The sequence below is a fragment of the Parus major genome, chromosome 2 (genome assembly GCF_001522545.3).
Source record: "Parus major isolate Abel chromosome 2, Parus_major1.1, whole genome shotgun sequence".
Lineage (NCBI taxonomy): Eukaryota > Metazoa > Chordata > Aves > Passeriformes > Paridae > Parus > Parus major.
The window spans coordinates 28145775-28171003 of record NC_031769.1 but is presented as its reverse complement, the minus strand read 5'-3'; the positions used below and the strand labels follow the sequence as shown (position 1 = coordinate 28171003).

The following is a 25229-nucleotide window of genomic DNA, read 5'->3' as shown; positions in this document are numbered from 1 at the left end:
GAAAATTGTAATACTATTAGTTTGCTATATGTTCCTTTTCCTTTCTGCCCTTTCCTCATGCTGCATCAACCAGGGAAATGTAGACATTTTCTTTTACGGTTTACACTAAATGCTTTTCATTTTCATGGAAATTTCTAGATTAAATTAAACCCATTTTTCTCTTCACTATTGATTCATTAGTCCTTTAGTCAGCTATGTCTGTAATAATACTTGTTTAATTATAATCCACAGAAGTTCTATGCTGCCTCTCTGGCAGACATACATTCTGTTCTATGATACTTCTGTCATTTCATGAATCTAGAAGAGTAGCTGTGCTAACTTCTGTTTTTCTTATCAGAAAGAATGCAGGGAAATTATTCTTATAAATTTCTCCTGCAAATTTATTTTTTTAAGACATGACATCCCACTGTGGGCCTTTCATAAATCTACCTGTACAAAGCACATGTGCATGCATGATATTTGATATAACCAACATGAGCAAAGCAAATTTTAGAAGAAATTTGGAAAGCAGAAGAAGAAAGACACTACATTCAGGAGTCCCTCAATATCTTTAATTTTGTAGGAACAGGAATGATCTCTGCACTAGATGATAACCATGAATGAACTAAAATAGTCTAAATTGAATCATTTTGCCCATCAGTTCTTTTAATACTTACAGAGAATATATTATGCTTCAATTGTTCTTGAACTAAGTTTAAACTATAACAGAAAGCCTTCCTGTAACAATTACATTGGTCATTGCATAGTAAATAGGGATTCTGCAATATGTGTTAAAATTCAACAAATGCTTAAGGACATGTTCTATCTTTTCACACAGTTAAGACAGTTCAGTAAACATACATATGGTAATTAATCTTAAAACCATAATTTAAAATCAAATGCATATTTGAGATATATAAATAAATATATATCTTCTTTTTTTTTTCATGTCTGCTAGCCATATGCTTCTTTTTTTATATCCTGCATATATATATAGAATGAAATGTAGCGGAAAAAATACGCATATTACTCTTGCAATGTTACATCCAGAAACAGACAGTAAGCACATTTTGCCCCTTACCTCCTGCCCCAGTTAGGTACTATAATATTTGTATAGAGCTTAGTAGTTTTTATATTTTAGAGTTTCAGAATGAGTGAGCTGTTAGGCATCTACTTCTTAAGTAATCTTTAACTAAATAATATCTTTTCAGACTGAGGAAAGACCTCTCATTTAGTATGGCTAAGGGCTCATTCCTGCATCCTGTTGAAATAAGTGGTATCTTTCATGCAGATTTTAGGAGCTTGTCAACCCATTTCCCTGCCATATCTCTGAAAATCCTCTCACTGACCTAAGATTGCCCAATGTCCCTCTTGGAAACAGGAACAATGGGGTGGGGGGAACCCTGCATATGTACAGAGAAAATAAAGATGAGAATAAGTTATAAGGAAAAAAAGCTTTAAATTCACTGAAAGATACTCTACTGCCTTTTTCTTTATGTCTTTTGTACTTGTCATTTCTTCCTTTAAAGCACTAGAGGTAATATTATGAAACCAGAACAAAGACCATTAGTCATATGAGCATTGTTACACCTATATGACAATCTGTATAACCACTGGCTCATCTGGGATTGTCCAGCCTGGAAAGGAAGGATCTGGGGACACCTAACCAGTAGCCCATGGAATTAAATGCATGAGAAGTCTAACAAGAAGGAAGTGATTTGCTCTTCAGAGTTATGCATGATGGGAAAACAGGGTTATGGGCATAAGTGGAAATGAGAGGGTCAGACTTGATATATGGAAAAATGACTTCACCATGAGGATGCTCCAGCACAGTCAGGTTGTCCACTGAAGTTATGCTGTCTCCATCTTTTGAATAAAGCCCCTTAGTCTGATCTCAGATTTGACCCTAACTAGAGATGTCCTGAGAGTCTTTTTGGCCAGAATTATCCTATGATCCATTATTCAAGGTGTGATCTATAAAATACTGGTTGGAGTGGGCTAACAACACCCCTTGTTATTGCCCAGGATGGCACTGACTTTCTTTTCTGCCAGGACTCAATGCTGTCACTGTCTGACAGAACTCCCAGGGCTTTTTCAACAGAGTTGGTCCCATCACCGAGGGTTTTTATTTCCCTAGTGCAGGGCTTTGCATTTCCTAAGGTTCCTGCCAGACCTTTCCTCCAGCATGTCCAGGTCCCTCTGGATGGCAGTCCTACACTTGGCAGGGTCCTCTCACCTGCAGACTTTAAGAACGAGTACTCCTGTGTGTCCTTCACACCACGATAAAGATGTTAAGGACATATCCTCTATCCTTAAAGATGTAAAGATGTATTCCTGGGAAATGACCCTTACTGGCATTTAGATAGAATACAGCCCATTAATCACTACCCTCTTAGCCCAACCAGTTGCACAGGTATCTAGCTTCCACCAATCCAGTCTGATATGTCCAACTTGGACAGGAAAATGCTGTGGGAATAAGCATAGAAAATCTTGCAAAAGCCAAGATAAGTACCATCCACTGGTATTTCCATTTTTCACTCATCCATATATTGTCTGCTCATCACAGAGAACAGTCAAATTGATCAGGCTAGATTTATCCTTAGTAAATTCATGTAGATTGTTCCCACACATCCTGCTGTCCTTCATATTACTCAGAAGGTATTCCAAGAGGAGTCAGCCTATGATTCTCCAAAGACACAAGCAAGACTGACTGATCTGTAGCACTTGGATCAAACAAATAATCTTGTGTGCTGGTGTTAATTCCACGGGTCTGAATTTAGATGCTTTCAGTCTTAAATCTTAATTGCATTAATGAAAGAATAGCTAAAGATTCTGTTAGAGAATCTGGTATACTGGATAGCAAGCCCAGAAAAAATAGTACAGGAGATTTATGTAATTTCCTCTAGTTTTTCAACAGTCCTTGATTTTCTCCAGTACAAATGTATGCTCTGTGGCATATTTTCTTTTAGTTACCCTGAATTTTATACACACACACGCACACACACAAAAGCACACACACATATATGTATTGAATATCAGTAATGTGAGTGATAGTAGACCTACAAATGCCTCTGGGTATTTTGGGTATTTCACAAGAATAAATAAGTATATGGGTCAAGTGGACAATACATACTATTCTATGGTACATTGTTATATCTACAATAATTAATGTAAAGTGATATCAGCTTGGGTCCCTATTACTGATTGCTTGTGAATTTGCTGTTTCTGGGAGGAAGCAGTGTCGTTTACTTTATATTGACATTTTTTGATGAAAACACACAAAGTATAGAATTACTGTGAAAAAAGTTTGGGGTTTTTTTTCACTTAATTCCATTTTCTCCACAAAACCCTTCATATAGTGTAAAAATGTTCTAAAGTAGATTAATCAAATTTTGAGGAGATTATTTTTTTCTTTTACAAATTTGGTGGGTTACATTTGTTTCTTAAAACCATTCTGAAAAATACCTCAGCTGATTTCATATGGAGTCAGGCTACTTTTCAATACTTTGTACATGTGAGATTGTACAGTAATACCACTACTGAAATCAGATTTGTAAGACTGAACCCTGTTTCTTCAAAACTACTAATATACTATAACTGCAGATGACTGGTGTTGTTGTAATATATTAAAAGCAAATAAAACACATTGGAAACTGAGGATTATTTTCTGTTAGGATTCTTGAGTTAGGTGCTTTATTCTTTCATAAATCATATAAAAATGTAAGGCTCCAAGTTCATTATAGTTTTATTAAATGAGCAACCTAAAGTCATGCTTAGCAACAAAATTCATTTAAATATCCAAACACAGATCTAAGTATATAGTATAATAAATTTAATATTTAAAATTCTGGCTGTGGCTTCTAGACATCTGTTATTTTCTTTGCTGTGAAGGAGCGAGCTGTTAACAGACAAACATATTTTATATATTTTTTCTTTGCATATTTTAATCTGCTTATGGTAGAAGATTGATTAAGGAGGGGAGGACAGGAGCACATACAGTTTGGGCAGCATCCTGGAACAGGATGATGGAGCTTTGTATTGAAACCAGAACAAAGATGCTTATGTGAAAGTGCTATGCACAAATGCTGCCACGGAGCTCTGTGCTGAGGAAGCTCTTAGCCATAAGCCATAATCCATCTATCCCCATCCTCCACCTATTCTCAAAACAGCACGTAATACAGCAATGTTTCTAAAACTAGGCATGTGGATAGCAATCTCCTAAGTATTTTCCAGTAAAAAAGAAGAATCTTAATGTTAGAATCCTTCAGTTTGACATCTTTTACATTGATCTTTCACAGCTCAGCTGTGCTGAGTTGGCTTTCACCTGTGTGAGGGTTGTTGCTTTCCTAAGCATATGAAATGCTTAATGGGTTAATTTTTCTTCCTGTGTCGTAAAACCTCCAAATTATTCTCTGGAGTTTTAAAGCTACAAGTGTCAGTGGAGTTGTCATTCCAAACTATAAATGAACTTGTGGGGCCTTTTCCATTTTAATAGCAACTGAAGCTGGACTGTTCTAATACACAGAAGAGAACAGTAAAGGCCTAAGTGCATGAATAGAAGTTCTGCACAACATAAAGAAATGCATTTTTAGTTGTGATCATATTTTTTGCAGCAATTTTTATTTTTTATATGACCACATATAACTGAGAGTGCTTCAAAGCAATTTTTTAGGCAATATGGTGATTCAAAACCAGCCCTCTGCCCCATACCATGAGATGTAACATTTTATTGCAAGGCCTATAAAAATTTTGTGTTGTACTGGAATGATTTATCACAACTGTGAGTAACTACTCAATGTATTTCAGTGTTTTGATCCATATTTAGTAACTTGAGGCTCAAATATACTGGGACTGAATTCCTACCCTGGGAGAAAAAGAATCTCATGAAATCAGTGTCTTAAAGGGAAAGCAATAGATTAGACACAGGGAACTAGACACAAGTACTTAGCACATACTACTGTGAAGCTGGCATTTGGAAAGATATTTATAAAGTTGACTACTGGATGTGAATTTAAAGGTTAATATGTATGATGCTATGCCTCTGAAGAACATATTTTTCCAAAGTTACAGAAAAGTTGTTGTTTCTTTTGGTTTTGTGAGAATATGAAAAGAATGGAATGAATTATTTAGAATACAATGTGAGTTCATTTAAGACAATCAAAACTATATCAACATGAAATGTTAGTTATGAATGCCTTTGTATTACTGAGTATATGGCATAAATATGTACTTATTCCATTATATAGCATAAAATTGCATTTCAGTTGTATGCTGGAAGCTCATCTAACTTTTCAAACTCTTTTGTTAAACAAAAAGTTGGAGTGTCAATGAGTTTTGGAAATGTGCTAATTCAAAACACTTAAATATCTTTTATGGTGTTGTGGAGAAGCTAATTTATAGACAGCAGGTAGCATTTATGCTGAGGAAACCACATTCAGTGCACTAGGTGAATTAAGGGATTCTCCTTTAAGAAACCTCTCTATAAACAAAATCAGGCTGGCATGGTTTTCATGGTTCCTAAAATAAAGAGGATTCCAAGAATTTCTAGCATTTGTGTCTTAGGAAAATGAAACCCTTTAAATGCACATTTTAGAAATGCCTTTAAATGCACATTTTAGAAAGGAAGAATGGACACATGTACAAATGAAACAAAAAAATGCTGGTAAATGTTTTTTATTCTCAAATGTCAATGGATTTATTATATAAAATTATTAGCAACATGCTAAAGCTCATCTATATTGCTTAAAACACACTTCAAAGCTGAAGTCTTTTAGAGCCATATATCAATAAAGTGAATATAAATGGAAATTAATGTAACCTTAATTAGACATAAAATCAGGTTCCCAGATGAAGTTCTGAGGCTTATCTGACCACTCAAGACTTGGTGAAGATGGAAGCTGGTAGTGCATAGAAATCTCTCATTAAACACACTGGGAACCTGTCAGTGAAAGTTTGATCAGCTACCCAGTTCTGTGTCTTGCTAAATGGTAGGCACTGGCACAAAGACATTAATTTCCATGCCATTGCTACTCCGGTCCCTCGTTTTTTCTTTCTGAGTAAATCTGCAAATTCTTACAGGCCCTAGCTGGGTTGTTGCTACCCTCGGAGAGGTTCCGGAACAGGTGCTGGAGGAAAGCGGGGGCCCAGGGCAGCGTTCCGCGGAGCGAGGTTCGCGGAGGTCCCTCGGCCGGATGGCTCCTGGGCAGCCGGGCACGGCGGGCTGCTGCTGAAGCGGCTGCGGGGCGCCGAGCCGGGCACTGGCCCGGCCTTTCCGGGGGACAGCGGCCGCCGAGGACCGGACAGTGCCGTGGCAGGGAGGGTGCAGCCTCTCCCAGCTCCTTGAGCCGCGGACTCCGGCGGCGCAGTGCCCGCGCACCTGCGTGGGAGCCGCTCCGCGGCCGCCGCCTTTTCCCGGCGCCCCGCGGCAGCGCCCGGCCGGGCAGGTAGGCGCGGGGCGGGCGGCGCTCGGCCCCTCCGTGCCCCGCGGCTGCGCGGGTGCGCCCGCTGCCACAGCCCCGCTACCTCGCAGCGGGCGGCGGAGAGGGCGGCCGGCAGCCCCGGGCGGTCGTCACCGGCGAGGAGACCCTATAAACTTTGGGTAAGTGTTGCGCGGGCTTAGCGCCTCTCGGCGCGGGGCAGCGGCTGGAGAAGGGGTAGCGGAGCTTTGCGGAGCCCCGCGCGGCTCTTGCCGCACCGCCGCCCCAGCGCGGAGCGGGCGCGGAGTCGGGGGGCGGCGCCCGGGGGATGCGGGCGCTGGACAACAGGTACCGCAGCTGCGCGGGGGCGGGAGGGGCTGCGGAGGGGGTGTCTCCGTGTGCGTGAGCGATAGCGTGTGTGTGTCTCTGTGTGTCTGTGTCGCTGCTCCCCTCCCCCCTGCCGCCCGGCCGGGAAGGGGGTGGGAGATGTGCTGGCGCACCGCCGCTTAAAACCGCGCCGCCCGGAGGCGCCTGCCCGTTCCCGAGAAGAGGGCGGCTGCGGGAGCCGCGCTGTGCCGCGGAGAGCGGCGAGAAGCGGGGCCGAGGGCGGCGGTGACCCCGCGGGGCCGGGCCGGGCGCGCTGGGCTGCGGCAGCCGGCGGCGGGGCGGGGCGGGGGGCTGGCGGCGGTGTCGCCGCCGTCGCTGGCGGTGGCCCGGCTGGATGGCCGGTCCCGCGGCTGCCCAGGGCGCCGGGCTCTCTCGCATCCCGGGGCCGAGCGTTCCCTCCGCCCGCATCGCACTGCAGTAAGTTGGCGAGTCGCTGGGCGGCCGGAGCGCTGGGAGCCGCGGAACCGGGGGGGCCGTGATGCGCGGCGGTGTCTGGGCGCAGCGGAGGGGCTAAGCAGAAAGTTGTAGCTAGCCGTGCTGTGTTGAATTGGTCACGACGCGTCGCTTTGATTTCTAGTTACGGCCAATTTGCCTCGTTGACCTATATCACTTTGCTCAACCCCAGTCAGTGTCCTGATGCTGCCCCCGGTAGCCGGGTTCAAAACGCTGAAGTGCTGAGGCATCCAGCGTAGATGCGAACACAGCGAGGACGCGGGAAACAAAAGATGCAGCTGCAAACTTAGGCTTTACAGGCTGGTCTTCTTAAACTTTACGTGTTGATGTTACAAGCTCACTCTTGTGCTTTGGGTTTGTTTTGTTTTGGGGTTTTTTGTTTGTTTGTTTATGTTTGTTTGTTTTGTGGCCCAGTGTTGTTCTGATTCTTTTTTAAGAACACTTTTATTTGTCAGAAGTGAATGTAATTACATCTTTCATTCTGAGTGTCCTGGTTTGGAGATGGATTAAAGGTTTTCTCATCAGATTACCATACTGTAGGTATTATTTTTCCATAGCTAAACAAGCAGAGTGTAGGATCTTCAGTTCTTCATTGTTTAACTGTTTATTCTACAAATTTAGGTAGAACTTTATTAATTTTCAAAAGCAGTTTTATCTTGTTAATGTAAGTTTAGAAAAAAAATGGAAAACTTATAAAACCCTATCATAAAATAAAAGACGCAATGCAACAGGATGGGGAAAACTAGTAATTGTGGCAGGAGACATAATCTTTTAAGTTTTTATAAAAGCTACTTGACATTTCCTACTTCCATTTAGTTTAAATGACCTAATGTAGCAAGGCAATAGTTTTCCTTTGCACTTGAATGGTATGATGCACATATTTAGAAAGTCATTATGCATCCGGGAAAAAAAAAAAATCCATACCAAGAACCTAGTATGCATTCCCAAATGACTGGACTTGTGCTGTGCTTTATGGATAACATGACAGGAAATAAGTCCCTTGTTTCTCCCCAAAGTGGTAATCCAGTATTGCTCAGAGCCTGAAATGTCTATCTGGTACAGAAGGAAAACAAGCATCAAGAAACATGGGACATCACAAAGCAGCACTTTCCTCCAGGGGCTTCTCTTGTCTCTCGTTCATTTGTCAAGGTAGAAGGACTTTGTTGTTTATCATGGCAGGGAAGGCCTGGAACAATTATTCAACAGTCTGAAATGTTTATGGAGTGATATGTTTCATGCTATGGATTTGAAATATTTGGGTCCAATTGTGTTAATCTAATTTAGGGGCCTGCAAACATCAGAATTTACTGTTCTTAGGCAGGTTTCTGAAAGCCCCCTTTCTTATATTTTTTGAGGAAGAAGTATATGTGAATTGTTACATACTAGCTGAAATCATCTTTTTTAAACACCTGTAGGTGTCTTGAACAGTATTCAGTAGCAATGCATGAATGAACAGATATTTTTTATGAGTTCATGCAGTGTGAAAGCAATAAAGTTAATTGTTCAAAAGAGCACTAGATATTAGGTTTTTACTTGAAAGGAGGATCTGCACTGTTTCTGCTCTGGAACTGTCATTCAGGTGTCACTATAGGATGGGTCTAGGTACCTCTTGCCTATGGAAAGAGATCACTGGAACAGAAATAAAGAGAATAAGAGAGTTGTAGGAAAGCTGTTAAAGCAGCATTTTAGTATAGCAGAGTGTAAATAGCACATTTGGGAGTAAAATAATAGGTTAATACTGGAAAACTTCAGTCAGCTGTCTGGATAGCTGGACTGGGCTTCTTTTGTTTTGTGTGTGCATGTCAGCAGCACTGAGTTCTTGTGAATGGCACATATAGAATGAAAGATAATAGCTTGAAGTCATGCTTTAGATTTAATGTAATAAAAACTGACAGCATATAGCATAGACTCATGGAATATCTCAAGTTTTAAGTGATTCATAAAGATCATTGAGTCCAACTCCCTGATCCTCACAGGACTACCTGAAACTAAACTGTGTGACTAAGAGCATCGTCCAGATGCTCCTTGAGTATAGATAATATATGATGTTTCATTCTCTTTGAGTTGTTACGACCTTTATTAGATCATAGGTAAATTAAGCCTTCTGCATACAATTTTAACAAGTCTTTTTAAGGCCTCGATGGAAAGTGGATGATGAAACGTCTTAATTTGTATCTGGAATTACGAACGAGTGGTGACAATTAGAGGGGAGTGGGTTACAGAAACAATTGGTCTTGTTTTGTGGTTTGGTGTGCTGGATCAAGAGAATTTCAGCCAGATTTCTACCTGTGGATGGAGAAGGTACTTGTGAAAGACATTTATGTTTATTTTAAAGTTACAATGAAGTTCTCCCAGTCAAATCTGGGAGACTTCAATACTATGCAGTGCTGTGGGAGAAAAGGATTCTGGCCTCCTGAAAGCTCCCTACAGCTTGTTGCTATCAAGTAAGGTTTGCAACCTGCTTCAGGAGTTCCCAGCTGAGCTTTGTTTTACTGTTTAAAGTGAAAAAGATACCAAGAATATGGACTACACCTTCTGGGTGTAATTCCCAATTTTTTTTACTCTTGTGTAGATGAGGTTCCAAGTGTTATTTGGAAGGAATTACATAGCATTTCACAGCCAGTTTAATCAATAGAAGCTGGTATAAAGGTTAAAGCAAATCATTTTGTGACAAAAAATTCCACATAAAGGATCTCTTGACCTTCAGTTGTGAGTTCCTTCAGCCAGTTTATTGTTTCCTGTGGCACTTCCAAAATAATTAGTAACAGTAATAGAAGACTTATGGCAATTACTTGTCCACAATTTTAGTTTTTCATAACCATACTTTATTAACAATTTTCTCTTCAGGCACTACTTTTATAGCTAAACCAGCAAATTGACAGTACTGGAAAGCTGAAGAAGTGACATGCTGGGTCTCACCGAGAAGGGTTTGATGTTTGTGCTTATTTTTAATACCTTGCCTAAAAGAGTGGAAAAAAGTTAAAAATTTGGGCTTTGAAACTGATATCTTGATTTTGTCAACCTGACCTAGTTTTCAGTACACTAACAATGCTCTTGCTATGGATAGAAATGATCTGATGCAGGTAAAGTATTTAGGCTAATTTAGGAAATTGAGAAGTAAATATTTATTTATTTAGTTGGAATTGAGATGAGTAACTGTCCCCAAACACCCTGTAAAACATGTTTGTGCAATGTAGAACACATTTTCTTTTTTAATTGTTTCTGAAGAAAATAAAAGACTTCTCTGAATAATGTTTGCAGCAGTTTAGCCCTGAAGGGATATAGTTAGTTTGCCACAAATTTAAAAGCTTAACAAATGTAAGTATTTGGAGGCTGTTTAATTATTTCTTACCCCTGAATACAAGTTTGGAATCTAAGTGTACAATTCTGACACTATTGTTTTGCCCTCAACTATTTTTTAAAAAGTAAATAAAACAAAGACAAGCAGAGTTGTAGCCATGTTTGTTAGTTCAGTATTGCTATTTAGACTTCCAATTCTGGGGACTAGTTAGCTTTTTATTTTTAGATGTTTGTTGTTTACTATAGAAAATCATGACTAAAATGACCTCTAGATACTTCTTTCTTCTCTGTTAGGGATTTTAGGAATGACTTTTTTTTATGGTGGCAGAAATATTCAGTTAATACAAACACCATGAATTATTTAAATATCTTTAGGTTGATTTTTCAGCCCTGTTTTGATTACTTGGTTTGAAATCGTTAAGGTGTCTCTTTCGTTAAACATTTAATGCGATGTTTAGTGCTCAGTAGTTGTAATAAGAAACTCACTCTCTAGTCCTTGCAGTAGTAACAATCTCAACAGAGGTGTGATGAAAATTTTCATGGAAGTTTATGTTGGTGCATTCAAATCTGTGAGCCTTCTGCTGTGGCATGGTGCTTTGCTTGCCTTTTGGGTTGTCTTTTGGATATTGCTTATGAAGCATTCTGATGTGTTGTTGGTTTAGTCAGGGAATGGGGAAAACTCATATGGTTAATAGAAATGTCTTTCTTTTCTCCTTTGTCTTTTAAAGTATATAGTGTAAAGTAAAAGCAATGAGTCAAATTTATTCTCTTTGGTCTAAATATTTCCCCAGGTGGACACTTCTTATTTATACACTGGTTTGAGTTTGGAAATGACCTGAAATCAATCCTGAATGCTCTTGAAGTATGTGTGGCTTTTCCAAGACAAATTTGTATGTTTGTGGTCTTGGAGAGCTAATTTTAGGTGAAATAGAGGAATTGCATATAGTAAGGCAGCTGTATCAGCCTAGGAGAAAACCTCAGGTGGTGTGAAATCAGCAAAATTTGCTGTCTTGTCTTATGAAAGGCAAAGTAGTGTTTTCTTCTAAATCTAGATTATAGAGATTATGGCCTAGACATAGACTATGAACCACTGTGTCCCGAGACTCAAGGGTTTGCTGCTGGCTTTGCCTCTTTAATTGTGTGTGAATTTTCTCCTGTTTCCTGCATGAATTTGTGAATTAATCAAGTGAATGGGAAGCAATATTATGCCAGAAATATGTTTTAAGAACAGGAAGAAGGAAAAAAGAGAATGAAGAAAAAAAAATAGAGATAACATTTATAGCCAAAAAATTGATACTGAAGTAGATGAAAAGTGAAAGATATGTGATTACAAGCAGGAATGAATTAAGCAAGCAAAAGGAAATATAATGGCTACTTTTTTTCTTCTTTTTCAATTATTTTTTTCTTTTTAATCTTCAATGAAAACCTTTTAATAAATTTAAAAGAATTCTGTGAAAAGGTTTTAGGTTTAGATATGTAAAACTCGATTTAATCTCCTTTCTGTAACTGTAGTGCTGCTTTTGTACACCCCTAGAATATTTTACTCAATGTCTTTACTTTGTCTGTTTTTTTAGATTTTGATAACTTGGTCATAATGTATAAATAAAGTTTTAAAAATGTTAAAGGTATACAATAATCTGTTCTGTCTTCTATTCAATATCTAAGTACCATCTGGTTGCCTTCTGTCTCTGCTATTATTACTAATGGAAAGTCAAAAGCACCTGCTGGGGGAAATTTTAATTTTAAGATGAGCATCCTTTATAGGTCAGTTGAAGCACATTCTGGATGTATCCAGGTCTCTCAAATCATTATAAAGGGTGCCTGGCTGGTGTGACTTGTTCACAGTTTAAAATCTAATTTTAAGACATCCGTCTTTGTGTGAGATAAATTATACCCTTGGATATTTTCTCAAATAGGAAGGTAAGGAAGACTTGAACTCTTAAGAAAGTATTGAGTCTTCTGCATGAATTACTGAATATAAACACAAAGTGAAATAGCCTTAAAACAGTAGTTCATTAGAATGGGCCATGTACCAGAAGTTAAATATCAAAGGATCTATTTTTAAACATATCTAAATAAACAAGTAGTCTGGAGCATTTCTATTTTTCTTCATGACCCAAAAACATGACTATGGTACGTTTTTACCAAAAAGTCTGTCTTAATTCATTATTGATATAAAATATTCCAGCAATGCTTTTTAATGAAAAATAAAATTACAGGCCTTTCTAAAAATTCTGGATTTACTTTGAAACTCTTAATCCTTAGGCATTTAGGTTTACTTTGTTCTGCATCTCATACACATTGAAAAACTACTGCATCTGTGGTAAGGTTTATCTTTATATGCTGTTGTAAATTTAAAATTGTGTAGGTGCTTCTGCTCAGGAAGTACAGTGGGTCATTTTGTTTGTTTTTACTTTAAAAGCACTCATGCAGATGTTTGTGTTTAAACAGTCTGACAACTTCCATGTCAAAGAATTCAAACCTTCTAAATATCTCATACAACAGAAATATAAAAATTTGCACTGCCCTTTGTTAGACTTAGCGATGTTGACATAACTTACTTCACAAAAGTAGAATGGCTGGAGGAATCCTGGGAAACCTCCCAGCTTTGAATATTAGATGTTCTTCATAACAGTATAGTACTCTGATAAGAATTTTCTTTTACTTCCTCTTTAAAATTAAAATGCCAAGTAGTTATTTTGTTTTCCTCACATTGTAGAATACCATGTTCAGTTATGAAATGTTTTGCTTTTGTAAATTCAAAACAGTTACTCCTAGAAAAGCTTTATGTTCTGTCTCAGACTGTTTCCTATAAATATTCACCCAGAAATTACAAAACCAGCCTATATGAGCATTCAATATATTTTTCCACCCTGTATTGCACAGTACACCAGGGTGGTGATTTTTACGTATCTCTGTTGGTATCGAGAGAGTCATGATGAAGATCCAGTATGTATATCAAATTACCTGTTCTGTGAACAAGAAGTTCTTCAAGACTCTTTGAAGGATTTTTGTGTGCTCTTATTTAGGTATGATGAGCTGATGAAGTCAGGGTCGGTCTATCTGTCAATGACAGAAGAATTTGTAGAATCTTTCAGGTACAGTTTTCTAGCTAACAAGAGCATATCCAGTCATATTTCAGTGCAATTTAACAACCAGGTAGCTATAAAGGAACCTAATAAGAATATATGGGCTACAGTAAAGATCTTGTACTTTTAAGAGTGCTCTTTCAGGGTTTAGGCCATGTTCCCTGTGACCTCAGTTCAGGGCACATGCCTGATAATTGTGGTCACTCCATGAAGCTTTTTCATTTTGGATCTTACATCAGTGACTCAAAATGCTGTCCATCTAAATGAAGAGATGACCCTTTCAGTATCCTAGTATGATGATATATTGAGACAGTGAGTTCTGCATGATTAGTCCAGGACCTTAACTAAAATGATAAGAACTCCTATGGGGGTGGAGTAATGCTTTCATCATCTAGAAACCTTGAAAGCTTCTGTAATTCATCCATAATTCATCTACCATCTTAAGGTAAAGTTAAATAAAAGCATTATTTTCAAAATACAAAGTGAACTACTGTGGAATGTGGACTTTTAATGACAGCAGTTGTAGAACTGAGACATTCTTCCTTTGTTTATTTGTACTAAAATCAGGTCAAAATCTATGTATCCTGACAAGTTACAACTGCTTAGATTTGTTATTCCGTGAAGCTCCAGTTTGTCTTGCGTTATTTACATTCTTGGCCGGTTTTCACTGGAAAGCATCACCAGCAGAAAAGGTTTTCCAATTCTTGTACGTATTTCTTGTCATGTTCTGCAGTTTTCATTCAGATTCAAATGCTTCATCCCTTCCCCATGTCGAGTTCTTTAATTTATTCGGGAAAAGTTTCATTACTCCTCCCCTTGTCTCGTTTGCTGCTCTTATTCTTTGGAAATGCAAATATGTATTTGACAGAGCAGGTGCCATCTCTTTTAAGCTGAGAGCAAATTATTAACCCATGAAGGAATAAAATGCTATTCCTCTCCAGGGAACATGATCCACGTATCCCAATATGAGATCTTGTTTCTGAGCCTTGTGTTTTCATATCAACATGTATGTTGATAACTATGCTTCACAGTAACAAACAATTATGAATCACATGTGTAGATCATTATTGCATGTTAATATCAAAATTTTTTTTCATCCAGTTCTGTGTTTGAGACAGAATTAGTTTGACAGTGTACAGAGGTGCATTGAACCTATATGTCTGCTTTCTTTATATAACCTAAATGTCTCAAACATTTGAAACCACTGTCTTCTACAGCCATTTAAATGTTTTAGGGATATGCAAGAAACTGTGGTTGTTTAAAGGAAAGTTCATTGTGAAAAGCACAAAGTTCAGAGAGATTTCAAACTGTTAAAAAATACATCACCTGAAGGCAGAACAGCTGTGGTAATGATTTTCAACCTGTGGGTGTTGAAGAAGAGAAGATAATACTGAGTCTTACCTTGTCTTCAACAATGTTGTCATTGATTCTTCAGATTTAACACTTGCTCCACTGAGTATTTCTTGATTTAAGATAGCCTAATAGAATGGAAGAAGAGGAGGGAAGGAAAGAAATTTCATGACAGCATAACCTTTCTGGCTTAATACTTTAAAAGCCTTATAATTCTATTTAATATCTTAAAATGGTTGTAAATAGCATGATGAAGACCTTATATATATGGTCATTAAGTTTATCATGAAGAAGAATCTTGTGTATTGTAGGCAAATTCTTTTGAAGAGTTGATAATGCAGATTACATTCCTCTATATAGGTGGAGTTGGAGTCTGTAAATGACAGCAAGCATAATTAAAAGTAAATGGAATGTATTAATTGGTTATTATCTAGATCTTTTTGAAAACTATATATTTCCAATAAAATATTTTGTTTGTATGCCCCTTCTTGTGAAAGTATGTGTTGTATATGTAGCAAGTGAACACCCACACTACAGAGTGTGGTAAACATTGTAGCATTTACTACTTTTTTCCAGAGACAAATAATTATTATTAATGAGTTTGTCTGGTTTTTGGTGGGTTTTTTTTGTTGTTTTTTTTTTTTATTTTGGTGGGGTTGTATTTGTTTGGGTTTTTTTGTTTTTCTGGGGAAGTCAAATTCTGCACATTGTACTGAAAATTCAGTGTGGCTTTTTTGTGTCCTTACCAAGTCACTGTTAGTGGGGCAGGTGAATGGGGTAGTTCTTCATCCTTCTTAAAAGCATAAGGACAGCTTTACTGGATGAGTGTCTGTCTGGACTAGTATGATGTCTCCTAACAGTGATTATGAAGAAAAGAATAGAAGGATAAGCTGAGGATGTCCAGAGTGTTCCTTCAGGTTCTAACACTCTGTACACATTTATTATTTTAAAGATGTCTGAGATAGGCCAGTTTAATTTTGAAGATGGAAGAATTCTAGTGTACTCTCACTTTTTATGTTCCATCTTTTTTGTCCTCTTTTTCCAGTTCTACTGTTATCAAATTTGCAAGTCTGAAAAAAACCCTTCATTGTTCAGAATCCAAGTATACCAGGGATCTATCTATACAAAGAAATAATTTTTTTTTCTGATTTTTTTTTTTTTCGGGATACTTTCTCTTTTGAATGCTGTCAAGCACTGAGCTGATCTTTTCTGATTATAATTCCAATTTTTTGTTATGTTTCTGAGTGGTAACTCATCAGTGATGAGCTCACTGGTCATCACTTTAAGTGCATTGCTACTTTTTTTTAATGTACATTACTTTAGATTTATCAATGCTGAGCTATATAAATCTGTTCCAGTGGGAAGTGGAGGACAGCATTAGCAAGGAAGAGAAAGGACAATCAGACTATTAAAGGATTTAGGACCTATATCATACCTAAATTAAGTTTCTACTCTCTAAATCCTTTCATGTATCTATCCTTAAAAACATTTTGGTGTCTGTGTTAAATATTTCCTTGGTATGGATGTAATAACAGCTAGAATAATGAGCTACTAATCCATTGGAAAAGGGTTGTTTTTCTTTGTGAATAATATATAGTGAACTTAAATTTTTTTAAAAGATACCCTATGCAACAATATCATGTGTCACACCTATTACATAAATTTAGTAATTTAAAGAATTAAAACCAAAAATATTTTAAAAATATTTTTGAAATGTTTACTTTTTTTTGCTTTTCTGTGTTTTCCAATCTTCTAATCTTAACCTAATACAACATATTCTGCTGCCCAGCACATCAATACTTGGACTTTGTTAATTTAGAATATGGATGTGTTTATATAAGTATTTCTGTATATATAAATATGTGTATATGTAAGTATATATATATAACTCCTATATAAATTTCTATTGACTACTTGCTGAATATGTCAGCAAATATTTATTGCAGTTGTGAAAATGATTAAATTTATGGTAGTCAGAATCTGTCTGACAGTTTAGTTACTTACAGGAATTGCACTTTGAAGTGGTAGTTAGAGAAACAGTTCCTACCCAAGTGACTGACCCTGGCTGGGGTCATGTTAGATCTGAATGAAGTCCAGTACATGACAAATGTTTTTATTTTAATCATATGCCCAACAGAAGCCAGCTCTGTAACTGGGACTGTCTGTGTATGCATTACTACTAAATATTTGGCCTTGTATTGCAATATTTCTGTTATTATTTTAAAAAAAAATCAACGTCTTCATGGTCATCCTCTTTTCATATAGCAGTGGGAACATGGAATTGATCACATGGATCATGGTGCCTAGTCATTTATAGCCTCAGGAAACATGTCATTAGGTGCCTCATGCAGATTGGGGTTCACTGAGCCTCGATTTTACACACCTTTACCAGAAGCCACAGAATGTCCCTATGTTATGTTAAAAGATAACCTAAAATTTATAATAGCAGACTAAGTCATTAAAACAAAAATGTTACAAGAAGAGAGGACTAAATAGAGAGATAATTTTAGTTTAGAATAAAATCTAATAGTGTATCTGTCTGCCTTCTGTGCTCATCTATGAAGATATTTAAGCAAAGCTGTTACTGTCATAATTTTTTAAGGTCTCGTATTCCAAATATTGAAGAAGGTGTAAACAAGATTACATCTTAATTTTGAAGTGTGACTGTTCACACTGGGAGACTGTTTCCAAGGATTGTATTTCTGTGAATTTGATGAACACACTTAATTGAAAACAATATATTTCCCATAAATTATTCTGTATGGACTGCTCATCATTATTTATAATGCTTGTAAATACAAAATGCTTATAAAGTATTGGAATTACATCATTTTTTTAATCCTTTTAGTAAAAGTTACAGTTCTGTGACATGTTACATGAATCTAAGATAAATATTGACTGGTATTTTATACTCTGAACTAATGAGATAGACCTGTGCCCCTTGCTAGGTGTACAGTAGAAGAATTTACATTACAAAGAAATCTAAGCAATTTTAGCTCAGGAAGATAGGTCTTTAGTAAAAACTATTGAAAAGTTTCTAGACTAGTAATTTTAATGAATACTGAATGCTGTCAAATGACTGTATTAGTCTGTGGATAGAGAGTGAATATGGTAAAGCAAGGCAGTGGTAAATGAGGAAGGCTGATGCTATCAGACTCCCATTCCTACTCCTTTTAAAGTTTATTTATTCTAAGTGTATTGAGATATGAGCAATGTTTCTTAAACTTCAAAGTTTTGATGAAAAAATGTTGTATAGTTTAAAATCAATGCATCATAATTCTTACTATTGAGGTGTGGCCTCTGCTGTTACGAGTTTATTTTCTGTGTATTTGTGTCATTGCCCTTGTAGCAGATGCATGGAAAGCATATGCAGATAACTTCTAAGCCCCTCATACTTTGAGGGAGTTGTATTAGACCATGATGAATTCCTGCCTCTGGAGCTTGAACTTTTAACTTATTTTTTCTATTTGTCTTGACCATGCTATATTGAAACTGTTTACAAATCTGTTTTCTAGAAGTAGGTAAAATATATACATTAATTCTTAGAGAATTAAAATTTCAGTCATCAGTCTCAGATACAGTCCTCTCTCCTAGAGCACTGTTTCTGTGTATTGCTCTACATTGTTAATTAGCTGTGCATTATGTGATAGTTTTTTTTTGGTTGTATAGATGCTATAATGGTAATAAGAGTCTTAGAAATATGAAATCATACCAATATAATCTAGAGGATTCTTTAGTTACAGAATATATTTCTCACTTTCCATGAAAATACTTAGACATATATAGAACTAGGTCTGTAAAATAAAAATGTTAATCTCTGCATGTAAGCCTTTTCCTACACTGTAGAATCATAGTCAATGAAATGTGCATCAGATGAGCTGAGCTCACAGTTATTTCCCTTATTGTCCAATCTTTTTTATAGTATTTTATAAGAAATACTTGTTACATTTCCTCAAACAGATCACCAAAAGAGCAGCTGAAGAAAGTTGTAACTATGTTTGACTTACATTCCATTTTACATCCCCTGACTGCCCCTGGAGTCCTGGTTTTTACATCTCTTCTGCTGCCTCCTTCATTTCCAAGTCCTTGAGCTGTTCTTGCTTTTCTTTTTCACTGGATGTTGATAATGCACTCGGGGGATTAGGAGCTGTGAAAGTGAGACCTGCTTGACCTCACCTCAAATGGTGATAAGGCACAGCTAGTGGTGACTATGGTGGGGGCAACTACAGAGAGAAACTGAATTTCTACTCTACAAGTCAGCTATTTTGGGTTGTTTTTTTTTGGTGGTTTTTTTTTTTTTGTGGTTTTGTTTTTTGTTTGTTTTTGTTTTATGTCTGTTGTTTGGTTTTGATGAGGTTGGTTTATTTGGCTGTGAGTGTGTATGTCTCAAGATTGGGGGAAACTGGCATGTCTAGGAAATTAAGGGGGGAAAAAGAGAAAGCATCACAGTATGCTTTATTTATTTATTTATTATATTTAATTATTTATGTAAAGAATGTTTGCCTTATAGAGTAGGTGAGAGCTTTCCCCCCTGCCCCACTCTTCTGGAATAAAATTCCAGTAAAACTTGAGGATGCTTTCATGTGTTTGACTTAGTTGTGTCTTTTTTCAATTTCTATATCTACTTTGATTACTATGGACCTGATAGAGGATAGGGAGTTTGCTGGTATCTTTCTACTAGTGGGTAGTCACTGCTCAGATTGTCTTATGCACAGTCAGTCACACTTGATTTACCTTTTCTTTCAGTGTGGATTGGCTGTATTTCCATTTCAAAATATTTACTTTTCTACTTGGGATGATTACAGCAGTTAGTGATATATGAAGAGTCATTCTGCTTTTCTGTTTACTGAGTGCTGTGGCTAAAGTTTAGCAGTGTGCAGAAGTGAGCAGCTCCTAGGCAAAGATGCTTTGAGCTGAATGAGTCTTTGCTTTTCAAATGAAGGAATGGACTGTATTATTTGTACATATTGCACTCTGAGGATTGCTCCTTTAGACACCCAGAGTGCTACTGCTGAGGATGGTTGTGAGAGAAGATAACAGATACTGACTGCCAGAGCAAAGCAGAAGTAACAGTTGGTAGGAACAACCAGGCACAATCAAATATAATCTGTCACTTCTCCCCACCTTTTTTTCATGTGTATGTGTGAGAGAGATGTTTACAACCATTTTCTTGATAGGTTAAAACACAGTGATAAATGGTTGTGTGTTTGAGAGATACTCTGGAAATGCCATTGGGTTTTTCTGTTAACCTGAATGGAACCGTAGTGATCACACCTTGCTCAGGCAGAGAATAAAAACTACATCTGCCAATGGGTCCTCTTGAATCACAAGAATGCGAGAATGGGAGGTGGAAGATTGAAGAAGGTCACATTCCTTCCCTAGGGTGAAAGGGGCCAGGACTGCTCACAGTCTGTGTGCCAGGCAATGTGCTGTGGCTTTGGAATGAGTAGGGCAAGGAATCTTTGAGGGCATGGCCCCTAGTGAATTCCAGAGCCCAAGAGGAACAAACACATTCTTTTGGTGAGTGAGCAACATCCAGTTAGAGAGGTGTGAAGTGGTGCTCAGCAGAAAGGAGCACACTGGGATCAAGGATAAATTGGAGGCTCTCATGTCTGGAAGGTGTCAAGGGCATAAAAGGTTCTCTGGTAAGGGAAAGAAAGATGTGTCTTCATGTTGATGTTGCAATTACTATGATTTCATATCAAGTTGTTAGAAATTTTTTAATTTTTTTTTTTTTTTTTCTATTGCTAGGATTCCAGTTTGGGCCTATTTTGACAGGCATATCATCTGCGTGACTAAAGCTATTCTAAATATGAAAAAGAAATGCTGCCTTACGTCATTTATATTCAAACAAACCCAAACCAGACCAGTCCCAAAGCCAGATCACCCATGTGAAGTGATATTGCAAAGCCAGTGACATTCTTTTTGTGTGCTGTGTGGGGGGTGGGAGTTAGATTCAACATACATCTTGGATATTTTAAAATTACTATTTATATCTGTAAAATTTGACTAACAAATACTAATAATCTAAGAACATTGGCTGTGCTGTGAAAAGATTGGAATTACTAGGTAACAGCCATTTAATGAAGTTCTTAGGAACTTTTGTTCCATTTGTAAATCAGACATGAGATAACATGAAGCTGTACTGATGCAGAACATTATTGTTCTTTTGAAAGGGGTTTCAGACTTAACCGGGGAATTTCTGGGCATTTTCCTCTGTGTATCTGTTATAAAGTAACAGCTCTGGTGCACTGTAAATAAGGATAGTATGCTTCTTTATGGGAAGTATTTGTTTATACAATCAGAAATCTGAACTTTATGCATACTTTGGTGTTTTACAGTGATCTCATTTTCAAAAGTAACCAAAGATGGAAGGCCATGGTGTTCAGCATTAAAATTTATAGTTGCTCTCTGTGTCAGAGAAATAGTCTTAAAAGAGAGCAGACAATAACAAGACATAACAATATTTTTTCTTTATGTTCTTATAGAGCAGGTGAAGTGCATTTAAGGTATTTGTCATGATGAAGTTTGTTCACAGTGTTGACACAGGCTGAAAGAACTGTCCCACTCTTTCTCCCAGTCCATGGGCCTTTGTGTGGCTGTGTCATCTGCACTGTTTGCAGTGCATCTTCTGTGGGGACTGAGATGGCACAGTCAAATGTGAGAGTGGTACTAGACTGACAGATCACCACTTCTGGCCACTCCAGGACTGTGGCTCCATGGCTGCTTACTTTTGTGACCTCAGTGATGCTGTTGGCTGCTCTGCTGCTGCCACAGCAGCACAGGGTGCTCCTGATGGGGGTGTGAGTGGGAGGGAAGGGAGCCAGCAGGACTCGTCTCCTGGGAAGGCTGGGACTCCCCATGCAACCCCTGCATCTGCGGCCATGGAGCTCTTTCCCATATGTTACAGTCAGTCCATGAACATCACCCATTTAGGAATAGATGAATATTAAGAGCTTAACTTAGTGGAAATGTTACAGCTCTCTAAATTTTTCAGAATGTTTTTCATGAAAAGTATTTAAGCTAGGTAAAGAAAGTACTTTGGGACATGTTGTTCCATTTATTTTTTAAGACTATCCTCTGTAGAAATCATTGGAGAGTTTTTAGAACAGATGGCATGATGTGGGCCATTGTAGTGCAATTTTCTTTGGAAAATTCTGTGTCCCAGGGCAAGTTTACCACAAATGGAGCAATCGTGATGTCCCACAAAAGAGAAGACATGTGTTTTTGCAACATTTGATAGATTTGAAAAGTATGCATAACTCTGCCAACTCTGCCAAGCAAGCAAGTCTATTTTCAGTAAAATATTTTGGGGCTTTTGGAGTATTTTGAAAATGATAGTACGGTAACTACTCTGGCTATTCAGGAATACTTATTACAACCAAAATTTTAAACATCAATAAGTAGAGTATTATTTGAATTTATGACTGTCAAGAAGAAATGTTTGATCTTTCTCCCCTTGAATTTTTGGCAGAAAAAGAATGTACATTTTTTGTTAATGCTGTTTACTGATACATTTTATTTCATATGTATGGATTTTAAGGACATAAAGCAAAGGAATACTGCATAGATAACAAAATAGAAATAATGTAATCTTTTTGGTTCACAAATAATCAGTGGAAGTATTTATCTAGTCTATTGTCTGTGCTAACTTGGACTTGGTAATTAAGCAACACTGTTGTAGGAGGTCTGCTTTTGTTTTTAATACTTGTTGTTAAAAAGGCTAGATATATTCTGTGAATAATAAAAGTAGAGATGAAATATGCAAAAGAGCATGAAATATTACTTATTTTTGTCAAAATACTCTGAGGTATCTATGTAGAAATATTTATGCTCATGATTTCACCTGTATTATAGGTGGGTTTCTAAAATACTAGCAATGACAGGATAACAGTTATTTTCAATAAACTTATCTTGATAATAAAAATGAAAATAGGAAACATAAACATATGATGTACATTTATTTACAACAAGGTATTTTACAGTGGATTTTTTAGGTATGCTAAATCAATGTTTTTAATTCTTCTAAGATGCCAAAAGAAATAACTTTCTTATTTTAGTTGTGCCAATTTAAGAAATGTAAGCTAAATCTAGTGATGCAGTTTGTGCCTGGGAACCTTGAGAACTGGAAACTGCTAGCAAACATTAGACATCTATAATAATCTCTTGAATAATCATTTGTTTTGTGTATCTAAGGAGGCAAAAATCTGAAAAAGACTAAATGCACTGAGTACTTCTAGGCTTCTAAAAGCAGAGGATTTGGCATTCTGCAGTTTTGTATTCCAACCAGCATCAGCTTTTTCATAATTTCTGTTTGCTCTTCTTCAGGTACATTCCTATTCTTCCCTCACGGGAAAGACAGCAGAGCAGTTGAGATTCAAAACAAAGCGGTCTGTATTTGGTTTTGGCACATTGTTCAGAATCTCCATCTTCCTTGTTTTTTAGGGTGCTTTTACTGGGACAAACGAGTGGATACATTAGGAGTGTTTCTGGTCCTTGGGGTGTAGGCTCAGCCCTGGGTACCTCCCCAGCACCATTTTGTATAGAGCTTGATTGCGCTGAGGAAAAGGGATGGAGCTGCTGGAACTGGATGGGAGCCGTGACATTTTCTAACCAGGTTCCCAGCATGAGTGACTGCAGAACCAGGACTCTGAAGTAAACCACAGTATAAACCTTAAGTAATCTAAAAAGAGCCCCAGATTGCTATAATGCTGTTATTGTTGTGTATATGTAGTTAAATCTGTAAATGACATGGTTTCATCAAAAATTCATGTGTTAATGGTGTATTATAGCTGTACATGAGATACAGGGAATTCTAATTAAAATTCTGAAGCTTGCTTAGTGAGATATCCATGATAGTTTTTACAGTCTACAGCTCTATTTTAAGTTATTAAATACATTTTTTAAGGATTTAGACTTAAATTTGCCAATTCCAACTTTTATGATAGACTGTTTTTAAGATAAAGCTGTTAAATACAACTGATTTATTGACCTGCATAAACTAGCATGGTTTGTGTTTAAATATATTCAGTTAAAAATTTCAGTTCAGTTCCTGACTTTTCTACACATGCTTTCTGTGTGATAGCAAGAAAATTATTTAAAAACAAATGTTTCAGTGTGTGAAATGACTTTGAAATGCAGTAAGTAATGCCAGCTGAGATCTAGTTACTTATTAAAATTCACCACTAGGTCTGTATTAATTTTTAGGAATTCCAGTTCTTCACTTCCTTTCTGTAAATTGGAATATTTCTCCTTTTTTTCTCTTCTAGTCCTCGTACTCAGAAGAATGCTGGTCTGTACCATTGTCCGGTCTGTGGTATGGTCACCGATACAGTGGTTTGGGTTGGAAAGGACATTATAGGCCATGTGGTTTCAAACCCCCAGCCCCCCAACCATTGTTAAGGACACCTTCCACCAGGCCAAGTTGCTCAAAGCCCCATCCAACCTGACCCTGAATGTTTCTGGGAATGAGGCATCCATCACCACTCTGGGCAACATGTTCCAGTGCTTCACCATTGACATGTATAAAATTTCTTCCTATCTAACCTAACCCCACCCTCTGTCAGTTTAAAGCTCCCCTTGTCCTATCGCTGCCTGCACTTGTAAAAAGTCATCTTTCCTGTAGGACCCCTTTAGTTACTGGAATGCTGCTGCATGGTTTCCCTGGAGCCTTCCTCAGCCAACAACCCCAGCTTTCTCTGTCTCCGTGGGAGAGGGACTCCAGCCCTCTGGTCATCTTTGTGTCCCTTCTCTGGACTCTCTCCAGTAGGTCCATGTCCATGTTTGGGGCTTCAGAATAGGATGTGACACTCCAGGTGGGCTCTCACCAGAGTGGAGCAGAGGGGCAGAATCCTGTCCCTTGGCCTGCTGGCCATTCTGCTTTGGATGCAGCCCAGGATACAGTTGGCTTTCTGGGCTGCAGGTGCACATTCTTGGGTCATGCACTGCTTGTGCTTGAAAAATCCCAAGTCTTTCTCCCCACGGCTTCTCTCAGTCCATTCTCCACCCAGCGTTTATTTGTGCTTGGAACAGCCCTGACCTAGGTTTGGGGCCACTTAGTACTTGGTCTTGTTGAACTTGATGAGATTTGCATGGACTTGACTCATAAGCCTTTCAAAGTGCCCCTGGATATCATTCCTCCCCTCCAGTGAGTAAATCTTATCTCAGTTTCTGCTTTTATAGTACAAGCACATAACTACTAATTATGTTGTTGTTATTACTTGACATTTTTCATCTGTTCCATTGGTTTAGCCAG

At 37.8% G+C, this 25229-nt stretch overlaps 1 protein-coding gene across 7 annotated transcripts in view; it reads left to right on the top strand.

Annotated features, from left to right (window-relative positions):
• Positions 1 to 6485: 6485 nt before the first annotated feature.
• Positions 6486 to 25229, top strand: part of DGKB (diacylglycerol kinase beta) — a 331618-nt gene continuing 312874 nt past the window's right edge. For 6 of the 7 annotated variants that reach the window (XM_019005780.1, XM_015619347.1, XM_015619345.1 and 3 more), the window contains exon 1: positions 7073 to 7199. The gene's annotated coding sequence lies outside the window, so the exon portion shown is untranslated. Of the gene's footprint in view, positions 6578 to 7072; positions 7200 to 25229 lie in introns of those variants that run through there. The other variant, XM_015619344.2, reaches the window with a different exon arrangement.